Consider the following 25053-nt stretch of genomic DNA (forward strand, 5'->3'; position numbering starts at 1 on the left):
GAACTAATTTGGCACTGGGTACGTGAGCTGGAGAGAACACAGATGTTTTCCTAAGGATTTCAGTGCATGAGTTTCTTTGTTGGCCATAAGAATGCCACTGGTCTATTCAGCGCTATGAATATACTAATTTCAGATTTTATCTAAATTTCACTCGATCAATTAGATTGGCAGTTTTGATGCTTCCCTTTGGGAATTTTGAGAAGGCGCATCGTAGCTCGTCAACTTTAAATTTAGTATTTTCTGAGGTTATTGTCTACAGCGTTGAGCTCAATTTCGCCTTTTCCGGAACATCTACAAAACGCTGCAAGTAACACTACTTAAGACCTTTCATTTAATAAGTCCCGTGACTATTTTCTAGGAAAAAATTATGCATTGCTTCCATATTTTCCGAGAGCTTCCATATCTCCCAGCTATATATGGAGTGTATAACATTACTATGTAACCTCAAGAGAAGTTGCTGCATCCTAAATAGCCGCGTCCCCATGCAGATTTTCCCAGTAATTGCGTTCCGAGAAAATATGTATGCAAGGATATACTTACTTTAGATACGTGCATCAGGGTAGCTGTGAGACAAAGATGCAGAACAATAATCAAAATGGTACTAGGAGAAATATACGAATAAGGGAAAGTTCCTGCGATGCTCACGAATTTAAATGAACAGTGCAGAAATCCTGCAGGCAATGTGCCGGTTTATAAAGTAAGTAGTCGGAAAAGCAGACTATAGAGAGGCGAGGATTTACAAGTAATAAAAATGCTGTCACTGGAAATTGCCCTGCGTCCTACAAAATCTATTGTGCCTCTTTAATGGTTATAGTATACTTATTAACTTTGGTACGTCGATCAACCCTATAATGGCCAGGAATTTTAATATGTTCCCTACTTCCAAGTTTTTAATTTTCAATACCTTGAAAAAACTCAACTGGTATTACGCATTCTTCCAGTTGCCTTAACTTACTTTGCACAAGGGCCGAGCAGGATCTCAGGACATGTATAGAGTTTTCGTCACTCTCCTCGCAGAATTTGCAGATAGCGACCCTAGCTATCCCTAAATTCCTCCTAAGTCCTAATTTAGCCTGTAATTCCAATTCCTACTACGATCCGGACGATGTTCTTAGTCAGGTTTGAACAAACCTTCGCGGACTAGGATTCATATCCCCCCATGAGCACCCTAGACTGTTGCGTTCCTGCTAGGTTCGCCTTGATCCAGAGTATCTATCATAGATCAGCTATTCATTCCCGCGCAACAAAACCAAGTTGAGGCCGAGAAAATTAACAAAACCTTAATGAAGAAAAAATAGTGTACGGTAAAAAGGCAGGCAGATTGTATTGCCTCTCAGCGCACATTCTGGCTGACAAAAAGCGATGCGGCCTCAAGTGACCATCGTCTCTCTTGAAATGACGATTAAACAAACGTTTAAGGGATCCAACTCTAAAACAATGTCAACAAAAACGACCGGAAATGATGGAGCAAGCACGCTGTGCAGAGACCCCAGCAAAATCAACAGCACCAAAGCAGGCTGTACTATCGCGAGCTAAACGTATCAGAGGCCAGGCTAAGGGGTTTGAGTAGGCAACGGCGTAATCCACAACAACATAACCATCAATAGCTAAAAGCAAGGAGATAGGACGAAGAATTTCATCACCCGTTGTAGGAGAACCTCTAAATCATTTCAAAACAATCAAACAGAGCATTTCTCGTGCTCTTCCCGACAATCGCCTAATTAAGAAGGCATGTGATTGCCACTCTACGGCCAAGAAAATCCTTGTGGTGTACAATAATAAGTTCGTCACTTACGCAACCGGTTGCCTTGATTCCTCTTTCCCAGCTCAAAAAATCGCCAAAGAACTGAAGACGTAGGGAACTTTTAGCGTTAAGCCCTTTGCCACGAACTGGCCAAATACAATGGATATCCAATTGGGCCGCCTAGCCTAGCCATTCAGCATACCATCGTTCACTTCGAATAAATTAAAAACAAGCAGGTAGGTATTGCGATGTAAGAACTGCGAGCGTATGGATCATACGGCAACCAATTACCACTTAACCTCTTAAGTTCACAGTCCGGACGAATGCTCCAAGACAGCGGAGCATATCGAAGCTTACCAAGGTTCGTTGGGCTTGTGACGAGGACAATTTCGAAAGAGAGCACCCCCTCTCGTTTTACTTCCATTCAAACCACTTGAGCGTCGAGACACCCTATTACCAACCAGGCTTTTCTTTAGCAAGCGCCTTGCGAAGCGGTGTCGCACCATACGTGCAATCTCATTCAGCAAACCTCATCAACGTATCCAATCCCGATCTCCTCAAATTCGCTAAGGAATCGGAAGAGTATCTGCAGATGTTCAACACAAGGGTTACAACAATGGACGCTAAGATCACCGAGTTGAACATCAACTCCATCACCATCGGCTGAATTCGTAGATACGAGCTCCACATAGTGCCCCTGTGCGAAACCAGTACCAATGTAAGTACAAAACCCGGCTTCCCCAACTTCAACCATTTCCATATTGACCGCAATAAATTCAATTCTTGCTCCATTTGTGGTGGACCAGCCGCCCTCATGGCCGAGAAATTCGGGACTTACCTATATTTCTCACCCGCTTCAAAATAGTCCTCGATCTTCGTTACTGTCGTTTGCTGTCCCGATCAGTGTCCCGATATCCACAATTTCCAAAGGATTCACTTCTTCTGTGCCCCCCGCTCAATAGCACAAGGTAAAGCCTGGTACCTATTCATAGGTGGATACCTCAAGGCCAAGTACCAGTCAAAGTGCAAGCATGTGCCAATTTGGCTCAGCTCTTCCCAACTTCAATAAAGGGTTATATGGTCCAGATACGAGTGATAATTAGCAGTAACATTACTAGTAACCCCCATCTTAATATATATTCTTTCCTGTAGACCGTCCCAGGAATCAGTGACTACGATGATGTAATCATCGACATAAAACTTCCTTAAATATCCACCGGTCCCGCCCCACTCTCAGTTCCGGACTACCAGAAGGCGAACTGGAAACTCACTAACCGGATCCTTACATCCAAACTTGATCCACTCCTATCTATCGACACCACCGACCGAACAGTTCACCAGTTAACTCAAATAAATCAGTAAGTATGCAACGAAGTGACTACAGCTCGTCTCCATTACCGTAACCTAATTTCTTTCCCCAACAATATCGTTGACGATATCAAATACAAAAAGAACCTGCGGCGGAGACTATTTAGAGTAAGATATTCCCCGCAGTCCCCTCACCTCCTTGAAGTAATCTCCAACTGTAACAGGTCAATCCGCCAAAAAATGTTATACTGACTACCTCCACAAACGCCTCTCCAATATCGATTTGAACCCTGGCAGGTTCAGAGGAATCTGATAAACTTATCCTCACCACTGGGCAAAATAACAAAGCAACCCCCAAATCAACTCAAAAACTCTCTCTGCCCGGAGAGGCTAACATCTTAGCAAAACGCTTCCCCCGAGCACACTATTGCACCCTGTACATCCACGACCAGATTTTTGAAATGATGCCAGCAGATCAATTTCCAGACTCCAGTCAATTCTATCTTCCTAATGCACCCAATCCACACAAAACTACTTCACTACACCGAACGTCATCAAAGCGCCGTCCGTGATTTCTAACAAAAAATAAAATGGTAGGTCCTGACAATATCACATCCACAGCCTTAAAAGAAAATGTTCCAAGTAATATCCGTTTCGGGTTAGCATGCACATTTTGTCCTTAAAATCAGAAGCTAATCCTGAGCTTCCTAAATGTGAGGCAATCCCAAATCAATATCCAGGTATATGCCAAATGGACCATATAAGCGATCGATGCTGGACTTGGGGGATCGCAACCTTCCAATGCTGCGAGAAATGGTGAGCGGAACACTCAAACGAAGGTGAGCGACCATTAGATGCATTTCGTGGCCGATACAAGGCTCCTCTTTTGTTACCCATACCCAGGAGACATCTCCTAAATCTACTGCTGATCGTAAAGTGGTTAATCTAATACTCATACGACGCCGGTCAGTTGAAACCCAACTGACTTTGTGGAAGCTGCAGACATCAACAAACCTCACACCATTACCGTTATGGTCGCCAAGACCGTGCTTCTCCGTCAGATCACCGAGCAAGATGTTGTCAGAACCCACCCTGGCATTCAGATCACCCATCACGGTCACAGTGTCACCTTTATGTAGTCTTTCTTAAACTGCTTGTAATTGCTTATAAAAAACATCCTTCTGAATTGTATTGGAAGTCTCCATTGGTGCATAGCACTGTATAATTGTGATGGTCCATAACCTCGATCGGAATCTTTCAGTCAGAACAGAAACCGGCTCCCAGGTAGAGTGACATCGGACTCACATCTGCTACCACTTGCTTTTCCAGAGTACAAAAGCACATTGCCGCAAGAAAGGGAGAAGTACACTCCAGAGTCCCACCATTTTACTCCGCATAAACCCCGAATGTCAATCTTATATCATTGAAATTCTCGCTCGAATTGGAGAAAGCGAGCATTCTGGAAATCCTCTGATTCGCTAGCCAAAGATCATGACCTTAAGGTTAGTCCCTATCCGAGGCGTTGATGAAGGTTGATTTGCAGGTTGTTAACCCGCAAATTTCTATCCCAAGTAACATCGTCGAAGTCACATGAGCCCAGCCGCATTTTCCGAGAACTACAGAAACACTGACACCGCACGCGTTAGAATCGCCGCCTTTCTACATTACCTTCCTCGATGAAAAGAAATGGTTTGACCGCGAAAGCTGGAGGCAGAATAGTACTTAAGGTAAGACCAGACTTTCGTTATATTCACTAGAAGTGAGTCTGCAGAAGATAGCTCATTCCGATACCAAACACAGATGTGTTTCGGGTAGAGAAGACTCTTGATTTATTCTTCAAGCAATTGGTTACAAACCTAGTTCGCCTTTTCTGATCCCACCTTGCAGAGTAGTTTTCTTTTCTTTCTTTGAATAGTGAAAAAAGTTCGCAGATAAAAACAGGCTGAAGCATCGACACTTGGTGGGGTAGGAGGGGTAAATTTCCATCACCACCTCACTTCAAGCGTCTCTTGCGGAAAGTACTCGACAACCAGACGGAGCCCGAGCGGACGTTAAGCTGTCAGTATCAACCATTGCTAGATATTACAACAGAAGAAACATAATTCTTTTCAGACTGCCACGCACACTCCGGTCCATAATATTCCAGTTCTTTCGAGCCAAATCTCCACTCTCACCACAAAACACCACAAAATACGGTGCACGTAATGAACTTGTTGGGAATCAAGTTGGGGGAATGCATACCGATGGAGTAGTTCCTATTTAAAACACAAATTATCCTGTTGGCAAAGAAAACCACCAAAGGAGAATCAGTTGATTCCATAGCTTGACATTCTTTGCACTTTAAATATTGGGTTGAGACGGGCTTTTAAAACACGACCTCTGATACTTAATCCGATAGCGGGTCTAACGTCACTTCGAAGCAACCAAAAAACATCAGGGCAATGTAGTGCACAATATGTTGATAGACTGGATAATTCATCGTGGATCCTCAACGCCCCGTTCGCTGCTAAAACCGAGTCTTCAAGCTCCACATGCAGTCGAACTGTTATATACTTTTTTCTTTCCCATTTTAAATTTCCGCAATATAAACGGTTTCCTTGGTAAATGGACAATATTTTTGCTTCAGCATGAGTCTCAATTGAATTGCTAAATTAGACACACATTTTAATTGGCAGTGCAATAGGAACTGAAATGTCCAAAGAAGTATCACATATTCCCTAGTCTGATTTCATTACAAAATGGGACTTTGGATGGGAGCTTTTGAGTTAGTATGTTCTGTCAACACGCGCTTATGTGGTCCTGCGCTAGCCTGGCTTAGAAAGGTGAAGTTACGACCCTATGAGCGTTTGAACTCCTGAGTAATAGTAGGCGCAATCGAGATTTGCACTGACACGAAACCATGATAAGGCAAGCTGCAAAAGATGACACTTAATTCAGGATCAGTAATTTAATAAAACAATATGAAGACCTACCGAAAGCCGCAGCCGAACAGCTTGAACGTAAGGATCCGCGACGCGCCACGTTCTTCCCGAAAGCATCATTAAGTTGCCAAAGTAGGATAATCAACGCCGGATCAAACAAAAACCGGAAAGCGAAATTCATAGACACTGCGAGGAGTGACTGACGGCTCCGGAATACCCGCTAGACCAACATCACCTAAGGGAACCTACATGGAAGCACCAACCTGTCTCATGTATCCCTCGGAGACTTGGGTTCTTAGCAAGAAGAATCGCGAACTCTTGGCCGCGTTCGAGAGAAGAATGCTTCGAAGAATTTTTGGCCCCCTACATGAGGATGGACGATTCCGTAGCCTACATAACGACGAAATCTATGAGCGATACCATGACCGTCCGGTTGTGGATAAAATCCGGCTCAATAGGCTATAGTGGGCGGGTCACTTAATCCGTATGGATGAGAATGATCCAGCCTGGAAAGTCTATAAGGGCAATATCTATGGTAGAAAAAGAAGACGAGGCAGACCCTGCCTAAGATGGAGCAATGACGTAGGTCAGGACGCCAGACAGATTTTAGGGATATCGAATTGGAGGACCTCGGCGCAAAACCGGGATATCTGGAGTTCCTTATTAAGGCAGGCCTAGACCGGATACCGGTTGTTGCGCCGTTGATGATGATGATGAAGAAACTCGTTGAAAAGGCACCATTAAAACCAGCAGATTATCGATTAGTTAAAATCTTGTAAGACAACAATAATATATCAGCTAAATAGTATCAAAGACTGAGACTTCAACGAGCAATAAAGAGATTATTATGTTTGTCATGATATAAGACGTGGTTTCGATAATAGTTCCTTTCGATCAATAGTATCAGCCTATTTGGCTCGATCACGGTCTATGTTAGAAGGTACTACAATTAGAGAACCGTTGCTGGAAGGTCAGCTGACTCAAGCACCTCTGTAAGGAAGCGCTCTGTACACCGCCATATTCAAGGGATGCGCACAGGAGGAAGTTCTATTCCCTCTCCAACAGTGGACAAACTACAAATGACAGACGTTACAACAAGGACTGAGTCTAGTAAAACGGTAGTATCAACAGGAGAATTCCTCAAGACTCTCACCAAAAACTGAAACAGAGAAAGCTGGATTAACCCAAACCCCCGCAACGTCCTAGTGGACACTCTTTCTTGGTGAACAGCTTGAACTATGAAACGAAGCCAAATATCTGGAAGAGATTCCGGTAACGAAGCCAAATTAGGCAAACATCTCGAGCATGTTAGAAACAAGGTGAAGCGGTCATTATTCGCTATAAAAAGGACCGCAGGCAAGACAAGATTCAAATCCAAGCACTGAGGAAGACAAGTAGTCGCCGAAATATACATATTTGCAAAAAATAAATTTTCTAGTAAAGTTAACGGAAACAGTTTTGGAATAGCACATACTGAATATAACAAGCACAAGTATGGTGTCCAAAGGTGAACCAGAGGCAAGGTGTTACGCGACTATCCTTGCTCAAAAGACTCACATTCAGCTTTACCCTGGAGACAATGGCGCTAGAACCTAGTAGTAAACGCAGTGGTGAAGCCTTGAATGTAGCATACAGGCATAACAAAATCACAAACAACCTTGGAGGTGGGCAGTGACTTAATATCAATCAAATAATGCTTCGACTCCGATATCCAAACCACAATACTCAGGGAGGACGGAGTGTTTAGAACGATACCCATATGAGGAACACAAAGCACAAAGGTACTAATGGAAGATGGATGACCTTGGAAGAACGAAACCCATATTTAGAATTTATAAAGCCTTTACTGTAATTAAACTAAAAATTGGGTCGCTTATAGGCACCATAACCGCTCACTGTTCTCTACGGAAACATCTATATATGGTGAAAATCTATAATGGTCCAAGATGCAAGTTTTGCAGTAAAGAGGATAAGGCAACCTTTAACATCATATTCAACCGCCCTGTGCTCTCGAGAAATGCAGCTGGATTAGGTGCACATAAATTATCCTTCCTGTCTAGCGGCTAGGACGGGATGAATGATAGGGCATTCAATAAGCCAACAGAACTCCTATAAAGCCGAAACAGGAAGCAACAAAATCTAGCCCTAGACAAGTAATCTTTACTCATCTCATCGATTCATTCCCTTACGACCCCACCTTGGAGTGAGGAAGTGTTGAAAAATGCATTCGACGTGACCCAAATGCTTGGCCTTGGTGGAGCATGATCCAAGTTGACAAAACAGAAGTTCAAGTTTCGTAGTACAGAGGTGGATGATTTCTGCAAGGGTGTGCCACATAGCGCAGGCCAAATCTCGTCCGCGAGAACTCGAAGAATCCGAAAACTGAGCAAATTGCCACCTTTGGGTACTACAAGGATTTGATGGTATGCCATGCCGTGTTCTAAGATTGTTAAAACAAGACAGTTTGGTAAACAATGTCCAAAGTCTTGTATGAGAGAAATAGGGCACCCGTCCAGAATCGTCTGCAAGCTAAACAAGGTCACCAGTCGCTATTAAAGTTGGAGGCCAAAATGAGTGGAGATGAGCAACAGTTATTGAAAGACCTACATTCACCCCGCATAAGGAGTTCTTCAAACACTTCCCACGCAACAGCGAGCTTCTGGAGTGGTAAAGGACACACCTTCGAGAAGATGCTACATTCAGTAGAAAAGTTAAGTGCACGACTACGTGCACCGGCAACGTTTTCAAAAATAATTGAAAGAGTGTTGTTTTGGCAGGTTGACCCTCAATATGAGGAGGGTTGGCACTCAATATGGAGTGTTTATGAACGTGGAGTTTGCCGCCGTTAATTTTAACTGTTGCGGAATTAAATTGTTGGATCTGATGACGGGGAGGGCCAAGATACTTTTCGGAACAGCTGCCCACGAGGAATTTGCTGACAGCTCTGCTGATTTGGTGTACGGGGAGAACCTACAACTCCCCGGCCACCTAGTCCGCGGGAAGAGAGACGGTCTTGTAGGGACTGGATTCGCGTAATGTGTAACCAGTGGTTAAAATTCCTAGGGACCTAGAAGTCTGCACCACATCCTCGTGAGGAAAACCGCTGCAGCCACCATACCAGGATTCCTATAAGCACTTCGAACGTGAAGAACACTCGTTTACACTGGACGTTGGCGGCTGCAGCCTTTTCCCAGGAGGCAAACGTCATTACGAGGAAGAGTAAACGCCGCATCCGTTTTAAATTCCGCCAACCAGCCCTTGCGCCACCGGTTTTCTCGTCGAAATCCCTTTGCTTCAGCTGGGGGCGGAGTTCTATGGCCGAGCGAGATTCAATTCCACTTTGATTCAAGTTGATATTGAGATTTAAAACAAACTGAATTAATGATTAACGTAAAAAAAGAGGAAGAGGTCCTGCTTCGACCGATATAGTCACAGCAGGACTTGAAGACCATCAGGAATCATCGATTGCTGTGTACTATGCAATAAGATGGTTAAATTCAACCATTCACTCTACGGAAAATATGTTTTGGGTTGCGAAAACTACACCACTACCAATAGGCTTAAATTAGTTAAACTGAACAACCTTGGAGAAAGGTGGTAAAGTTCGATATCAGACAATTTGGGAGAGTGATAAAAGCGCTCAATTCACTCTATCCCATGCATAAATGTTTCAATAATAGCAAAGTAAATGAATGTCAATCTCAAAGCCCAAATCATAAGGCATAAAAAGGACATAATGGAAACAAAATTTCTCTTTGTCAATAATTCCAAGAATAAGGGAAACTGAGCATGAAGCTTTCTAATCTCTAACATGGACACGACACGTCTTAGGCATTGTATACGAATATGTATGTGTCCTTTTCAAGGCTTTTTCTAATATTAGAAGAAAGTCAATACTGAAAATTGATACGGTACTCAAATAAGGCACTTCTCGATGGTAGGTGGCTTCGAAAGGCTTCATGAATTTTGAATTTTCTATTGCCTAGACGAATAGCTAGACTCCATAAGAATTGTCCAAAGAACGATTTTTCAGGGTACAATAAAATTCTATTGGAATATGATATCTATTTTGAGAAATTGATGAGCGTTAGAAATTGTACCCTCTTTGCCGTGAATTGAAATCACTTGAACAGTGGAAATTACAGACATAGGTAATTTGGAAAAGGTACTCGAGAATGTCATATACTATGCAATTTTCTCTGTATATTATGGACTCCTTTGTAGAATGTGGAGTATCGTCACAAAGTTTTTTTTTTTAATTATTTATTATTATTCTCACCCTCCCACGTGTAATTTTCAATAAGACTCAGCTGAGGCAGTAGTTTCCCAGCCCCATACTTCATCCTGAATAACGAGAACGAGACAAGCACAACAACAAGCATAAACATCGATGACGTAAACGGGGTTCGGGCCTTAGGCCACTGAAAGCCGAAGACAGAATAAAGTGAGGTTTTTTTGGCAATGATATCAAAATGTAAATAACGACGAAATATATAGACAATTTTATCGACCTCCATACCAGAGGAAGTATGATAATTATATGGACCTTTGAAATTGCTGAGATGATTGTGTAGGAACAAAATGGTCCAAAGAAGAGTAAACGCTGTCGCCATCATCCAAGGACATATCTCAATGAAATAATATCCACGGAATAATTACAGGCACGAAAGGGCTCCTATATTTCATCTCACTCGAGAAAAATGTGTTCGTCATTTCAACATCTGCCTTCACCAACCGTAGAGACCTGGGGGTCTAATAAATATAGGTAACAGGTAAAAGTGATGAAAGAAACGTCACAGAAAGCTTCAAGTAGTAGTTTTTGGGGCTCATGAAAAGCACAATAGTGCTGAAAAAATAACCAGGATGAGCTACACCTTCCTTGCTTATTTACAGTAAATATAAACTAGAAAACTTGAACAATAAACAAAATTCTAAGAAAAAAATGTATAATATCCTGAAAAGTCATCAGGCTCAATAGGTTGAAGTATCCCCATACAAGCTCCAAAAGAAACTGGATCAGCTCTTTTGGTGTCGAAGAAAACACAACCAAAAATTGAGACAGATGCGTTGAATTGCACGGAAAAAACAGAGTATTTTATGGCACATGGCATTCGTAATGATTACTCAGATAGAACTAACAAAAGGGATACTTTGTGTAAGGTTTCGGAATCGTTTCGACATTCGCCATTTAATAAGTCTCGCAATGATTGCAATTGGATAGTCAAATCCTGTGTACTTATCAAGTATTTGGGGGAATATCAAGTCCCCGAAAGACCGGTACCGGTACCGATGCAATACAAACGACAATCATTAACTCCTCCATGAAAAGCAACTGTGGGCCCGGTGAACGGCTTCAACACAAAGGGGGTAATTAGAGGTACTTCGAAATGGTATTAGGAGGGAATATATAACAAGGCACACCAGGCTTTTCTCCTAATGCAGAAATGATGCTAACTAAAAACCACCCGCTAGTTCCTAGCCGACTGTAAAAGCAGTTGATAAAGTTCAATTCCTCGGTCATGTCGATCCCACAGGTTACTTCCAACTTGATGTCAATTACCTTTACCTCGGGTCTATCCCATTGCCAGCATCACCTCCTCGCACTTATTTTCTTTATCCGTGGGTAGAAGTGAAGCTCGCAAAACGAGAAAGCAGTATCCCAGTGGAGCGTTTCTTGTTCCAGATGGAGGTATTCACACTCAACGATATTGTGAAGTTATCAAGGACTTCACAATAAAGGGGCTGATTCTTCTTTGTCCCGTTCACAAGCGGGGTCGGTTCGTCATGACCGATTGCGACATTTTGTTATCAAATCCCCATCCAGCGTATTAAGCCACCGTTGTTTCGGTCAGTTTATGATCGCTTACCATCGACTTCTATATTCAAAATAAGTCCAAACAAATATTCAACAAGGACCAAGAAGAACTATTAAATATGAACTTAAACTTTGCACTCCAACAACCAAGCCTAACGAAAGAACAAATCGTCATCGATATTGAGGCAGGCATTCAATTTGGAAGTAACGAATTGAAAGAAGCAACCCGTAATAATGTAGCTAGCATCTGTCTTCGCATAATAAACCTGCCCTCAAGGAACCACGGATGGTGAAAAGACAAAGAAAAGTCGCGGAGGAACTAAAAGAAAATCCGGTATTCTATTTAAAAGTGGCCAAAGGTAATGCAGTCGTAATAGTGAAGAAGACGGACTACGACGCGGCAATGTTCGAAAAACTTCGGATGGGAGGATACTTTGAATTGAGGAAAGACCCTTTGCCGGATTCCATTAAACGGATGGAAAAAATATTAGAGGGATGCCGCCACATTATTGGGAATCCAGCTTCGGCTGGCCAACCCACTATTGCCAAGAATGAAGGTCCTACCAAAGACCCACAAACCTGCCAACTAATTCCGGGAAATTATAACAACCACAGACTCGCCCACACAAAATATTGCCAAGTGGCTGGTGAATAGGTTTAAGGAGCTAGAGGGACTACCCGCTGGAAAAGCCATCAGGAATTGAGGGGACTTCATCAAGATTTTAGTTTTATAACACCGGATGACCGACTAGTGTCATTCGACATGGAGGCCTTATTTTCAAGCATCCCTGTGAAAGAATTTACCAGCTCAAAAGCAGGCTCGGATCTCCCAAGGACCGCAAATTAAAGCATGAATCCAATGAGTTATATATAAATATAACTTGTCCAGATTGTGAGAAGTGCTAGGACAAACTAAAAAACTGATTTCGATGCGATGGAGAGAGCAATGATGGCGATCCTAAGGGAACCAGAAGGGAACACGGGCAACATGCAATCGAAGCTTCTGGGAGAGATGGCAAGTGAGACACCAGGGAACATTAGTGTCATGACGATCTCTAATTAAGTAATCTGGTAGCAATGATAAGATCCCAAAGTTAATTTTTATAGAGCAGAATAGGAATTGAGATCTTAGATGATCAGGTATTGGAGAAATACCTAATCCCGTTACGTAATATATCCCGTTTCAGGTAAAAATCAATTGTGTTTTACTATATTTAGATTCTACGAATATTGAAATCAACCTTGCGAGGCCAGTGTCAAAGTTGGCGGTCAGGCCTTCATGATATGATTTAATAACGAATTCAGCGACATTTCTATAAGCGTAAAGGATTCCAGAGAAATTGGTGGCTACTCATATCAAGCAGGAAAAAGCGTGCATATCACTCAGAGAATTATCCTGAATTGAACAAATTGAATGAACAAATCTGCAAATGCAGTTGATGAAGCACCAGGGAATTTTAAAGGCACGTTTGGCTGTCTCCTGCTCCTCGTATGGCGCGACGCCTCAAAGATATGGACGCCTCACTACACATGGCCACAATTGGGGATATGAAGCTCCCGCAAAAGCGGTTCCTGACAGTGGTTGTTGAAATTACGAGAAGGAATGGGAATCTCTCTATATTTCGGCCGATAAAGAGGACCAATCCATCAGCCAGGCTATGGAGCTCTATTTTATTGTAAAGCTCTAATTTACTGTAACAACGAAGTTGGTAAAGAAGTACTAGATCGATGTTTCACGAAACCATGCTATTCTTTCACAATCAGTTTCATGAAGAAGCAAGACGATGAGCATATTTTAATTAGAACTGCCTCTCTAGAGCTGAACACGAATGTTCGTAGAGCCAAACAAGGTTAAGTCCGTAGAGACATGACAAAATGAGAATAGATTACTTTCGTGGGCTCCATCTTAGTCGCCATGGGTATTGTTTTGATCAACCCCAATATCAACTGTTTTTATTTATACCCTTCATAAGCGCAAAAGTGCCCCTAACCCAGAAACGGCTGCCGGTTTTTTTTCTATTATATCTTCCGAATCATCCTTAAAAAATATGTTCAGCTCTGGCCAATCTTTGGCTCAATATAATTCGCAATCATGTCGTGTTCTGCGAATTACATAAAGAAGCACTTAACATCTGCGAGCCGCTTTGGTCACGCTGCTCCCAGGGCAGAGGTGAGGCAGCATCTGACGGTTTGCTTCTGCCCTGGTAAGAAACCGTAAAGCCGTCTTCGCCTAATATTTTCATAGTGAGCTACTATCGAAAACCCCAATAGCGCAAAATTTTCCAGTGAAACCGTTGACCAAACTGCCCCAGAAGACTATGAGAACAATGAAACGCCCTTTCCAATCGGACGTTAGGAGTTTACTTAAAAGCAGGGACTTTATCATAAAAAGTGATTAGAGGAGATAACGAAATATCTCTTGATGGTACGTTATCCACTCCTCAGATAAGCGGGGGCTATCTAGTTATGATTTTTGGTTATCGTATAGACACTAACATTCCTTTTTGGATTATAGCCAAGGAATATAAATTTCTGTTCTGAGCGCCAAATGCACTCGGACAGAAAGATGACAACGATCCTAGTTCATTGCCGAACCAGTTGGTAGCCTCGAATAACTACCAGTCAGTATGAAGACGACCTGGCATGGCACGGACATATAATTTGGCAAAAGATTTGGAATAGGTTGCATATAAATTGACAACTATAGCATTCTATTACCTTTTTACATCAGAATGACATCTCATGGAAACGGCTTTCAAGTCATGTTAAAGCTGCCATTGCCCCAATAACAATCTTGATAGGGCTGCAAACCCGTTCAGTTCTATGACACTATTAAATTGGCAGTGTAAGCTCAGTTGAGTTGGACTCCTGACTAGCGTGTGAACCTGGCTGGCGTTCGGAGCCTTGTTTTGAGAAAAGATCAACGAACTTATCAGCCAGGCGGAAACGCATGTCGTATCCTCGGAGAAGATGGGCACTCATCCAAAAAAAAAGGGCAGAGAAAGGAAGGCTCAAGAAATGCAGCGGTTTTATTGAAAATGAAAGCAGATACCATCTTCCAGCGAAATATCTCTATGGATGTCGAAAATAGCATAATGCAAATCGAGGAACTCCTAGGCTTTATTACACAACAGACAAACTCGTGGAAGACGGCCGAAGACGGGATGAGGAAAAAAAATCACTAGCGGAGCCCCTAGCTTCGAAAACCCGAAAGGAACAGATAACTGATAAAAAAAGACGAGGTCAAAACAGCATAGATCTGCCGCCAATATAAGTTGGATGGCGAAACCGGGGACAAAACGAAGACTTGCGAGTCGGAAAAATGCTGTATTCTTTGCAAAGATCGCGATCTGTAGAAAGAAGACGTGGCTCATGTGCTGGGTTCCGGGCGCTGCCAGGTTTTCAATGAAGAGTTGCAAAAACTGAAAAATCAAGCAACATGATCCATATATTGCAAACGAACATGCATAGGAGTGCAACTGCTCACGACCTGAGGGGGCAGATGGTGCAAAAAAGAGCTGACTTGTTACTTCTCAGCGAACAGTACTTATATAGGAGTTCTCCATTATGGTACGCCGATATATCTGCACCTGCTATCATCATCATGGCTGAGAAATACAGTCACCTTACGAGTGCAAAGCCAAGATCGAGGAAGTAACTTCGTTTGAGTTTGTTATGCGTCAAGTCACTTTTTCAGCGTCAATATCCGTGAAACCATTGACCAAACGGAATAGGCTAGGCACCTTGGAGGACGAGATTTGAAGCACAGGAAAGAAAGTTCTTTAACGCCACAGCCCTCGCATAAAGCATGCTTCAACCGTACGTCGGGAGCCAGGGGTGTTATTAGAGGACTTATTAGCCTAAATATCGGTAGCACAACAACATACTAGCGCTCTGCTTGCGAGGCCACTATCGCTGGCATGACCCTTGCTACACAGTCATTGGTGGAGCTCTGTCAAGACGAAAAAACAAGCAACACGGCCCGAGCGAGGACAAAAGAACTGCGACTGAGTCGTTAGTGAACTCAACAGCAGGTTATGATGCACCGGCGCCCAAAAGCGTGAGTGAGTCTACGAAGGGACCGTTTCAGCTCCGGGGGCTGTAAAGCGTGCAGGAGACCAAGATGAAGTAACCCATAGATCCCCAGAATATGAGAAAATGAAAAAGGAACCCCAATACGAAATCAACAGGCAAAAAACACGCTGCTGTCAAGAGCTAGTCAGTGACACTAACAGGAACCCATGGAACCTTGGATATAAGTTGGTTACAAACAACCTCTGTGCATATCGATCACCCTGCTCCATGGAAGCAGTGAAAAAAGAACATGTCAGGAACTTTTCCCCGTCCATCTCACGCGGGTTGATAGTGCCGATCAGAGAAAAAGAGAGTACTGAGGAATACCCACTCTTTACTGTAAACAGACTGGAAAAGGTAGTCTTGTCTATGAACCACAAAAATGCACCAGGACCGGATATTATTCTCAGCAAAGTACTGAAACTTGTATTTAAGTATAAGCCGCATTTGCTACTCAGAGCGTTCAACGCATATTTGACAGCGGAGGTTTTTCCTTCCCACTGAAAGATTGTGAGCCTCAAGGTAAAGGTAACCCTAAGGCGCCATCAGCGTACCATCCTCTCAGAATGTTGAACACAGCTTGGAAACTGCTTGAGAAGTTTATCAACCCAAAACTGACTGACACAATACGTGCTACGGGAGGCTTCTCACCAAAACAATATGGTTTTAGAGTAGGGCAATTGTGGAAGTTTTCCAAGCGGTGAGACTGGCTGAGGTACACGGCCGCCACTGCTGACGAGTAGTGCTCCTTTTGAGGCTAGATGTGACGCTTTAAAATGTTACAAGGTGGTGCAACATGCTCAAAAGGCACTAGTAAAGTGTTTTCATATTCCAGGCTACCTATTGCGGATATCCAGGAGCTATTATTTACGAGATGCGGGAAAGACAACGCAGAATAAGAATCAAATCGAGGGCGGCTCAGGATCTATCCTTAGTCCGGACCTTCGGAATGTCTGTCTGCCATGACGACGAAAATCCCTGATGAATCGTATCTAGCCGACATGCGAATGATGTTGCGAGCCTGGTCACCACGCACACGGTCGACCAAACTCAGCGGACACAAAGAATGGTGATCCGACGGGCCAACAGATGGATAACTGAGCATGGATTCTCCTTAACTCTAGAGAAAACCGTTTTGAATAAGGAGGGAATTCCACAGTCCTTTGGGGAAATTCACTACATCAAAAACTGAAGCCAGAATGCTTGCAATTTGCTGGCAGGTGTCAAATATCGGAGGCGCCAGTAGGCGCCAATCGCTGATGAGTGCAGTTCAGTCCGTCTTCCTGTACGATTCCGAAGAATGGAGTGGCGCCCGCAGTACCGTCTCGAAGCCAGAAAGGATAGTGACAGCAGGAGTCATTCTAATCGTTCTTCATGCTAACGAGTGAAGGCATATACACATTCCTCACAGAAGGCGAGGGAAACAAGGAAACCGTCCTTGTGAAGAGAGATGGCTCCCTATCAGCGCATGACAACAATGGTGGGAAATAGGATCGAGGGGCAGATGGATCACGCACCTCATCAAAGACATGCTGCCGTGGTTCAATAGAAAGCTAGGTGAGGTGCACAAAATCGACAAACCACGTTCGCTCGACTGCATTTATTTCAAGGATCTGCACCTTTCCCTTCTGCAGAAGATGAAAATGTCTTCGCCACCGGCTTTCGGCGGAAAGGTGTCAAGTGCCTCTAAACACCATAATTGAGGCCATGCTGCAGAGAGGGAATGCGTGAAGCAGAGCGGCCTATTGCACTCAAATCATTCTTAAAAACAAAAATTGATAGGAAAGATGGCGGGGTAACAGAGGCTTCCTGAACCATGGCTTGTGCACTCCTACACTGAATAGGCCTGACTTGACGTAATGTGTCAAACAGTGTCGGGTCAGTGTCCTAGACGCAACAGGTAGCCGGTAGTCTATTTGAGACTGGAGTCTAGGACTTCTTGCTTAAATGCTTTTAACCTCCCTACCCCCAAACAAATGAGAGTCCTAAGAATTCCCGATTTCATCAACTTGAAAGAATTTCATCAAACTGGTGTTGACAGTCTGGTCAACGCTCCTACCCGTCATACGGCGCGGGCTGTTTCATACCTGATCAACCGAAACCAACCTCTTAAACGTTTTCGAGCAAAGTGTTGACTGCAAAATTCCTGATTACCTTGAAGAAGTAGTATGCGGCAAGCGATATCTCAAGTATAGACGTGAAGCGAACAAAAACTTTCGAAGAAATTAACACAGTACGGGAAAGGTTTCTTAAATATAGCATTATCATTATGATCCAAACCCAGAATGTGAAAATGGGCTCTGTGGTGGGAGTAGTCTTGAGAACCATAACGACAACCTTGAAAGGTTCTACGAATTTCCGTAGTTTTCACAATTTCCTTATGGGTGGCACGTCAGTCGAGCATAGAGTCTGGTGCATGGTAAGTTGTGTTTAACGCTAGCAGCTACGAGAATCGCCATCGAACAGCGCATCAAGCACTATATCCTAGAGAAATTACTTGGAAGCTACTTTGAAAAGCCTAGAAATCTGGAAAGGAAAGCTGACCTGATCTGTAATCGAGGGCTCAATACAATCTCAAACGAAGAACTACATCGTCATACGGGTCAAACTGCTGCAGATGTGTTAAGCGGAAGGCGAAAGCGGCATCGGATAGGTCATTCATTAAGAAAGAGCATTCTAATCCATTTTTCAGTTTGGCCGTATGAAATAATCTATTCCAGGATCACTGACGAGTGGGTCGTTTGAAAAACGCGCAAAAAAAGAGGAGCAGTTCAGACTTTTTGGAAGCCCCAGAGTGAGTTAAAAAAATTCCCAAAAACTGACAACGATCAATAATTTTAAAAGGAAAAATAACTCCACAAACAAACAACTTTATCCTTTAGGCGTTGTTGCTGTAGAGAACTCATTTGGATTTGCTGAGATGATTTCCAAATTTTTCGTATTTACGACTGGAGAGAGAGCTACGAAAACCGTTTTCTGTTGTACCTTCAGACGTTAGTTAAACATACGACTGAAATTTAGTTTCCTATCAAAGCCCGCTCCACGGTTCTATCGAATCAATAATGGACCCGTCTAAAAATGATTAGTATGGGAAAATGTCCCGGCCAACTATAAAATATGTCCAAACACCGTTTCGGAACTACAATGCAGATTGGCTAAGAAAATATCCCCCATTTTCATTATACTTTCTTCAATAACTTCAAGACCATATCTACATGACAATTCTACAAATTTGCACATGTAGAGACCGCTTTATATCTTTCAGGACAGAGATTTATTTATGAATCCTTACCGTCTGCAAGCGTCTCCAAACTCCTCAGTGTTGAAAGATACGATTGCCAAGTCGGAACGGTCCAGCCATCAGCAGATGTATCAGCTGTCTCTGCTTGTGCTGGCACCTTTACGGATCCGCTTTCGATTGGTTCTATTCAGAATTTACTGTTTATCTACATTTTCCCAAGAAGACGCTCTCCTTCCCCTTTCGAAAGAGTTAAAAACACACAATTCACGCACCAAATGGCCTGAGCACTAAAACTGGCTAGAACAAAGACACTATGTCGGCAAAACTAGCTACACTTGATACTCATATATGTACATATTCGTATGTAAACTTTTTCTTTTTTTCCCAAAAAACGAGACGACCGCCGCGAATCCGCCGAGCACCCCACTTTCTCGATTCACAACCAGGACTCGGTCAGACACCACTGCACGGACACCAGAGCACTATGCAACTATACACGGCAAAAGTTTCCTCTGCGATTTCCCATCATCAGTAGGAAACTCGAGAAAATCGATCAGCACACAGAAACAGGCACTCTCGACTTTCACTCAGTATCTCCGCTCGATTTCCCAATATCTTCTGTCAGCAATCTTGTGAAAATCTGTATTCACGGAAAAGTGAAAAATATTTTGATCGCCATCAGTTTGTTTTTCCAATTAATTTTCCTGTTTCTTGTTTTTCTTCCATCCGACGTTCAATGCACGTCGCGAAACAAATGTTGAATGTCTTTTTTCCTAGGATTTTCCGCGACGGCGGTGGCGGCAACGTACAAACACAATACTAGAGAATTTTCACAATAATATTCTCCCCCACAAATTTATCCGACAGGCGAAAATTGGAAAACGAAAAAACGGGAGCTGCGGCTCTAGAAGAACGTAAGGCTAAGGAGGAAAACTGAAGTGAAAGAAGAAAATATAAATTCTGGCGTGAATGTTTGCTTCCTTCGTTATTCGCGCGCACGCTTTCCACACTGCTGTCCGCTTTTCCGGACACAAAGAGCCGAACGAGTAGGCTAGTAGTATCTATATATTTTTTGTTTATTGACTTTTCCCGGTTGTATTTTCCCTCCGTGGCCAACGTTTTTCTTTTCATCGATACGCCGGGCGCCCAATGTGAGACTGTGAGGTCGCGCGGCGAGTGTGCGACCATTTTCCACATCAGTGCCGGCGGAGCTCCCCTATTTAGTCTGTAGCATATGATCTGCACGTCGTAATGGAAAACAGCGACTATGTTCTACATTTCCCGTCTGTTCTTCGGTTCCCCCAGTGCAAGAGGTCGCACCCACACCCCATTGTTACTCTGCTTGCGTGACATGCACTCGACCCACACACTCCACAGAAGTGTGGTTTCTTTCCCCTGCTGGCTGGAAATGGATTCAGATTGTCAGTTTGGAAATACTCGTCCCAAGGATTGTGGAAAACATTGACGCACGTCTCCGTCCCATCTTCGTGAGTTTTCCCTTTACACGAAGGGATATGTGCCGGCATTACTAGCGTAGGGCTGAGTTTGTGAGGGGAAAGTGTCGTGATGTTATCTCATTACGAGTTTCCTTTGGAATACCCATGCGGCAAATGCATGTATGTTTATACAACAAATGGACGGAAATAGTGACTTTATGCATAAACAAACCTTGTGTTTATTTAAAACCCCCAACTACCCTTGACCAGCAAAACAATCAGCTATTAAAAGGATGCAGCCCCGAAAGCAAAAGCCTTTGCACTTAATTGTCACTTCAATTAGGGATATTCCCTATTGTATATGTTAGCCAAAGGATTGCAAGGACAATTTCACCTTTGAAATAATTCGGGATCCAGAAACTGGGCGGTTTAGGGGTGAGAAGTAGCTGTCTATGCAGAAAACTTTGTACGAAGAGTTCTTCCATATGAAAGAAAACCTTTGACACGGCAACTTTTCTCTGGAGAGTAGACTTGCATTAGTGTTTGCTTTAATGATGAGAGTTGAGCGTTATTTAATAAGGATTCGAGAGCTCACAATAAAAGAACTACAAAAAAATAAACGGAAAAGCTAGAGCACATCTCTATCAAACAACGGAGCCCCCATCCATGACGTAACTCATCTCAGATGATTCAAGGATACCAAGTGGTTATTTGCAGAAGGATTGTAAGCGCCGAGGAAGCGAGCCATTGGCCCCCGAAGTATTGATATATGCCATCAAATATACTAGGGTTACAAACAATCTGCTCATGTCATGCCATTTTCCCGAAGTTTCCTGACGTCTTTGACAGCTAAGATCAGGGACACTTAAAACAGTCTAAACCTTAAACGAGTTCCAGAAAACCAGTAACAGAAAAGTCAAAAAAACGAAAAAGGACTAGACCGTCGGCTCTGCCCACTAAGCCGACGGAAGACAAGGCATTAGCGGAAGTCCTCAGTGAAATCTGCTACAGGATGAAACCCGAAGACATGGTTCAAAAGTGTCTTCCATATCGAAAACCGAGGGTGGCGGAGTCCTCGTCGAACTAGGCCCGAAGACGACCAGCAAGAGTACGCTCTACGAAGCGGTCAAGGAATTACTGGGGGAGAAGGCCAGCGTTTCTAGTCTACAACCTATGTGCTCTCTAGAAAATCTTGATCTTGACTGCCTCACAGAAAAGGTCGAAATGGAGGAGGCCATAAAATGTGAATGTCCAGAAGTAGCCAATGCCCAAGGTAGGTATCATTTCTGTGAATGTTCGAGGCCAAAAACTCATTGTGGTGTGGTGCGAGGAAACTCCTTAACAGCGGAAAAAACAAAATTGATTGGGTAGTACGCAGAGTACGAATGCGAATATGCCCTATCAAGGGCTACACTTGACTATGAACACGTCAGCAATTTACAAGGGACCTGACAGGAGGATATCATGCCGCAGATGCTGTCAGGTAGGTCACCAAGCGAACTCAATGCAATGGAAACGAAAATTACGTTCTCTGCAGGGATCTTAGCGCGTCTGGTGACAGCATTGCACACTGCGGGTTCAGACGGTGTCCAATCTTTAGAGCGGAGCCAGAAAGAGACTTTCGACTTCGTGCTCTTTTCCAAGGCCGAAAGAATGGGTTCGTCTGGATTCGGTGCTCAGGGATAAGATTTTAGTCCTTGCAGGACTCTCGGCGACTCTTGAAGCTCAGGAGGACGCCGTTTCGGGTACGAAGGGGCGAGCCCTGGTAGGCGTGAATTTCAATGCTTAGGCCCTTGAATGCAGCCTGCCTCAGCCAGATTCCCGAGGGAAACAGACCCCGGAAATGGCTCGTAGTTTTAAATACCGGAGCCATGCCAACGTTTCGACGCCCAGCCTGCGAAAGACGCATCCCTGAATAACTTTTGCGTCTTAATCTCTAGCAACATCAGTGGACGGGTGGTGAGTCCTAGAAGACTTCTCGGCAAGTGATCACCAGTATATCGCGTTCATGATTGATACTACTGGCGGGTGCTCACCCTGCGTGTGGAACGTCTGCGAGGGTAAACATTGGGAAATTCGTCGAAACTGTTGAAACAGGCAGATTCGTGCTGGAGGGCAATTCGGAGGGTGGTAGCGTCGCAACTGACAGTGTCCTAAAAGTCAGTGATGGACCTGATAACGACAACGTGTGGGGCTTCAGAGCCCCGGCGGGCGCCAGCCGTGACAATCCTTCTATGTACTGGAATTCCCAACCTACTATATGCTCCGTCGTTTGACACAACGTATACGCACCCGCGAGGTAGCATGTGCCATAAATGCAGAGTATAGGTCAGAAAAAATAAGACTCCGTAGTGCGATAAATAGACGCAAAGCTCATGGCTAGCAGGTAATGAGGACCCGTGGGAGCTTGACTATAAACTTGTCACCCGGAAAGTCGAGGCTCTGCGGAAATCCTGCATACTAAGTACTGACCAAATGGAACGTATTTTAGAGTCATTATTCCCCAGACATCGTGTACGAATTGATGTCAACAGCGTGGAAAACCTCGAGGATTACTCCCTTTTTACAATAGGAGAGCTCGAAGAAGCAGTTCTCACTATGAAAAAAAAGGACCAGCTCCGGAAGTTTAAAAACTGGTGTTCCCCCAATGGCCAGAATTGTTGCTAGAGGATATGGCTGAAAAGTAGTGAGACTTGCGCTAATCAGCAGAGGAAAAGGAGACCCTGAACTACCATCAGTATAACGTACGCTGCGTATGCTTCATACGGCCAGGAAAGTGCTCAAAAAGCTCATCAGGGATAGACTCACTGAAAGGATTCGCGCTGCCGGAGACCCCCAAGGTAGTTTGTAGTAGGGCAGGGAGATCCACGGTGGTTGCTGTTATGGAGGTCGTGGATGCGGTTCATCGAGCCGGGGCATACAGCCGTCAATCTCGACCGATAGCGCTCGTAAGATGGAGAGATATGCTAGGCACATTAGAAAACTCATTCCACGCGCCAAGCTCTCTTGTGGATATTGAGGGATAATCTGAAACACCGTCCCCTGCTCTATGAGACGTTTGTGGCCAGAGAAGAATGGAGATCATTTCGAGAGTAGCACAGGGATTCGACCTAGCGCTGGACCTCTGGAACGCTTCTTACGATAGTCTGCGAAGACATGCCAGAAGAGTCGCGCCTAGTCGGTTATGCAGACGACATTGTGGCACTTATTGCCGAATGCACGGTTAAACAAGCGGAAAGCAGATTTGGCATATTGATGCGACGGGTAAGTGGATGGAAAAAACCGAAGTAGTCATCTTGACCAGAAAGAGAATCCCGTCCCTGTCCCATATCGATCAGCGAGTTGACTATAAAATCAAAACCAGCGGTTAAACGCTCGTTCATGAGAAAGTCTTTACAAAAGTTAAAAGCTTTTAAGTAACGATTGTTTAGATCGATGTGTCGGCCTTTTTTTCAACATTCAGTGAGTGGTTTGGTTAATTTCGCAAAGTCTCGAATGAATGTGGCATAACAACCGAATAGACCGAGGAACGATTTTATCTTCTTTGTGGTTCTTGGAATAGGGAAATCGATGATTGCCTGAACTTTGTTCGGATACCTTCAGTTGTGACCAAATGCCAGAGGAAAGCTATTTCCTTTTTGAGAAATTTTGACTTATCGAGCTGGAGATTTGAGATTTTCCATGTGCTCCTGTAATGAAGCCGAAAATATTATAATGTCGTCCAAGTAGACGAGACAAACTGTGCCTTCAAGATCTTTTAGCACATTATCCATAACTCTCTGAAAATTCGAGGGTGTATTTTTGAGCCCAAATGGCATGTGCAGATACTCATGCTGACCTTCCTCAACAGTGAAGGCAGCCTTAGGAATATCGCGTTAATTAATTTGATGGAATTCACGGGCTAGATCTAACGTCGAGAAATACATAGATTTGCCCAGTTTGTCTAGGATATCGTTAATATTTGACAGGAGATACCTATGGCCTATAGTGTTTTCATTCAAATTCTTATAGTCGATCAACAATCTCCACTTTGCTTACCACTCGCATCTTAGGGACTTTCCACACTGAAGAGCTCCATGGCGAGTAGCTAGGCCGAATTATGCCCTGATTTAACACGTCCGAGATTTGTCTGCTAATTTCATTCTTGATTGATTTAATGTAAATATCTATATCTCCATTTTGCACATCCACAGGAAGTTTTACAATTGCTAGACTTGAAGATAAGCTTCTTCGAGCAAATCAAAGCAACAGCGAACATGGTTGCAGTTGGAGTCTCGGGCATGAGTTGGCTAATGGCAAATATTGGGGGCCCTATATCTACTAGAAGGCGTCTCCTTATGGGGGCAATGCGGTGCTGCTCTATGGCGCGGTATGGGCTGATGCCCTTGACAAGGAGGTGTCTTTCTCGAGGCCAGAGACAGTAAGCTTTGCGAGTAGCGTCTGAGTATCGCACTGTCTTAGAACCGGCCATGATGGTGATCGCGGGAGCTAACGAGCGTAAAGCTATCTAGACC

The 25053-nt window shown here is 43.7% G+C and overlaps 1 protein-coding gene across 3 annotated transcripts in view; it reads right to left on the reverse strand.

The window, feature by feature from the left end:
- The window catches only part of LOC119660530 (mucin-5AC), a 304327-nt gene extending 284061 nt beyond the window's left edge, over nucleotides 1-20266 (reverse strand). For 2 of the 3 annotated variants that reach the window (XM_038069154.1, XM_038069159.1), the window contains exon 1: nucleotides 19155-20266. The gene's annotated coding sequence lies outside the window, so the exon portion shown is untranslated. The remainder of the gene's footprint in view (nucleotides 1-19154) is intronic. The other variant, XM_038069158.1, reaches the window with a different exon arrangement.
- Between the last annotated feature and the right edge of the window lie 4787 nt (nucleotides 20267-25053).

This window comes from Hermetia illucens, chromosome 6 (assembly GCF_905115235.1).
Source record: "Hermetia illucens chromosome 6, iHerIll2.2.curated.20191125, whole genome shotgun sequence".
NCBI lineage: Eukaryota > Metazoa > Arthropoda > Insecta > Diptera > Stratiomyidae > Hermetia > Hermetia illucens.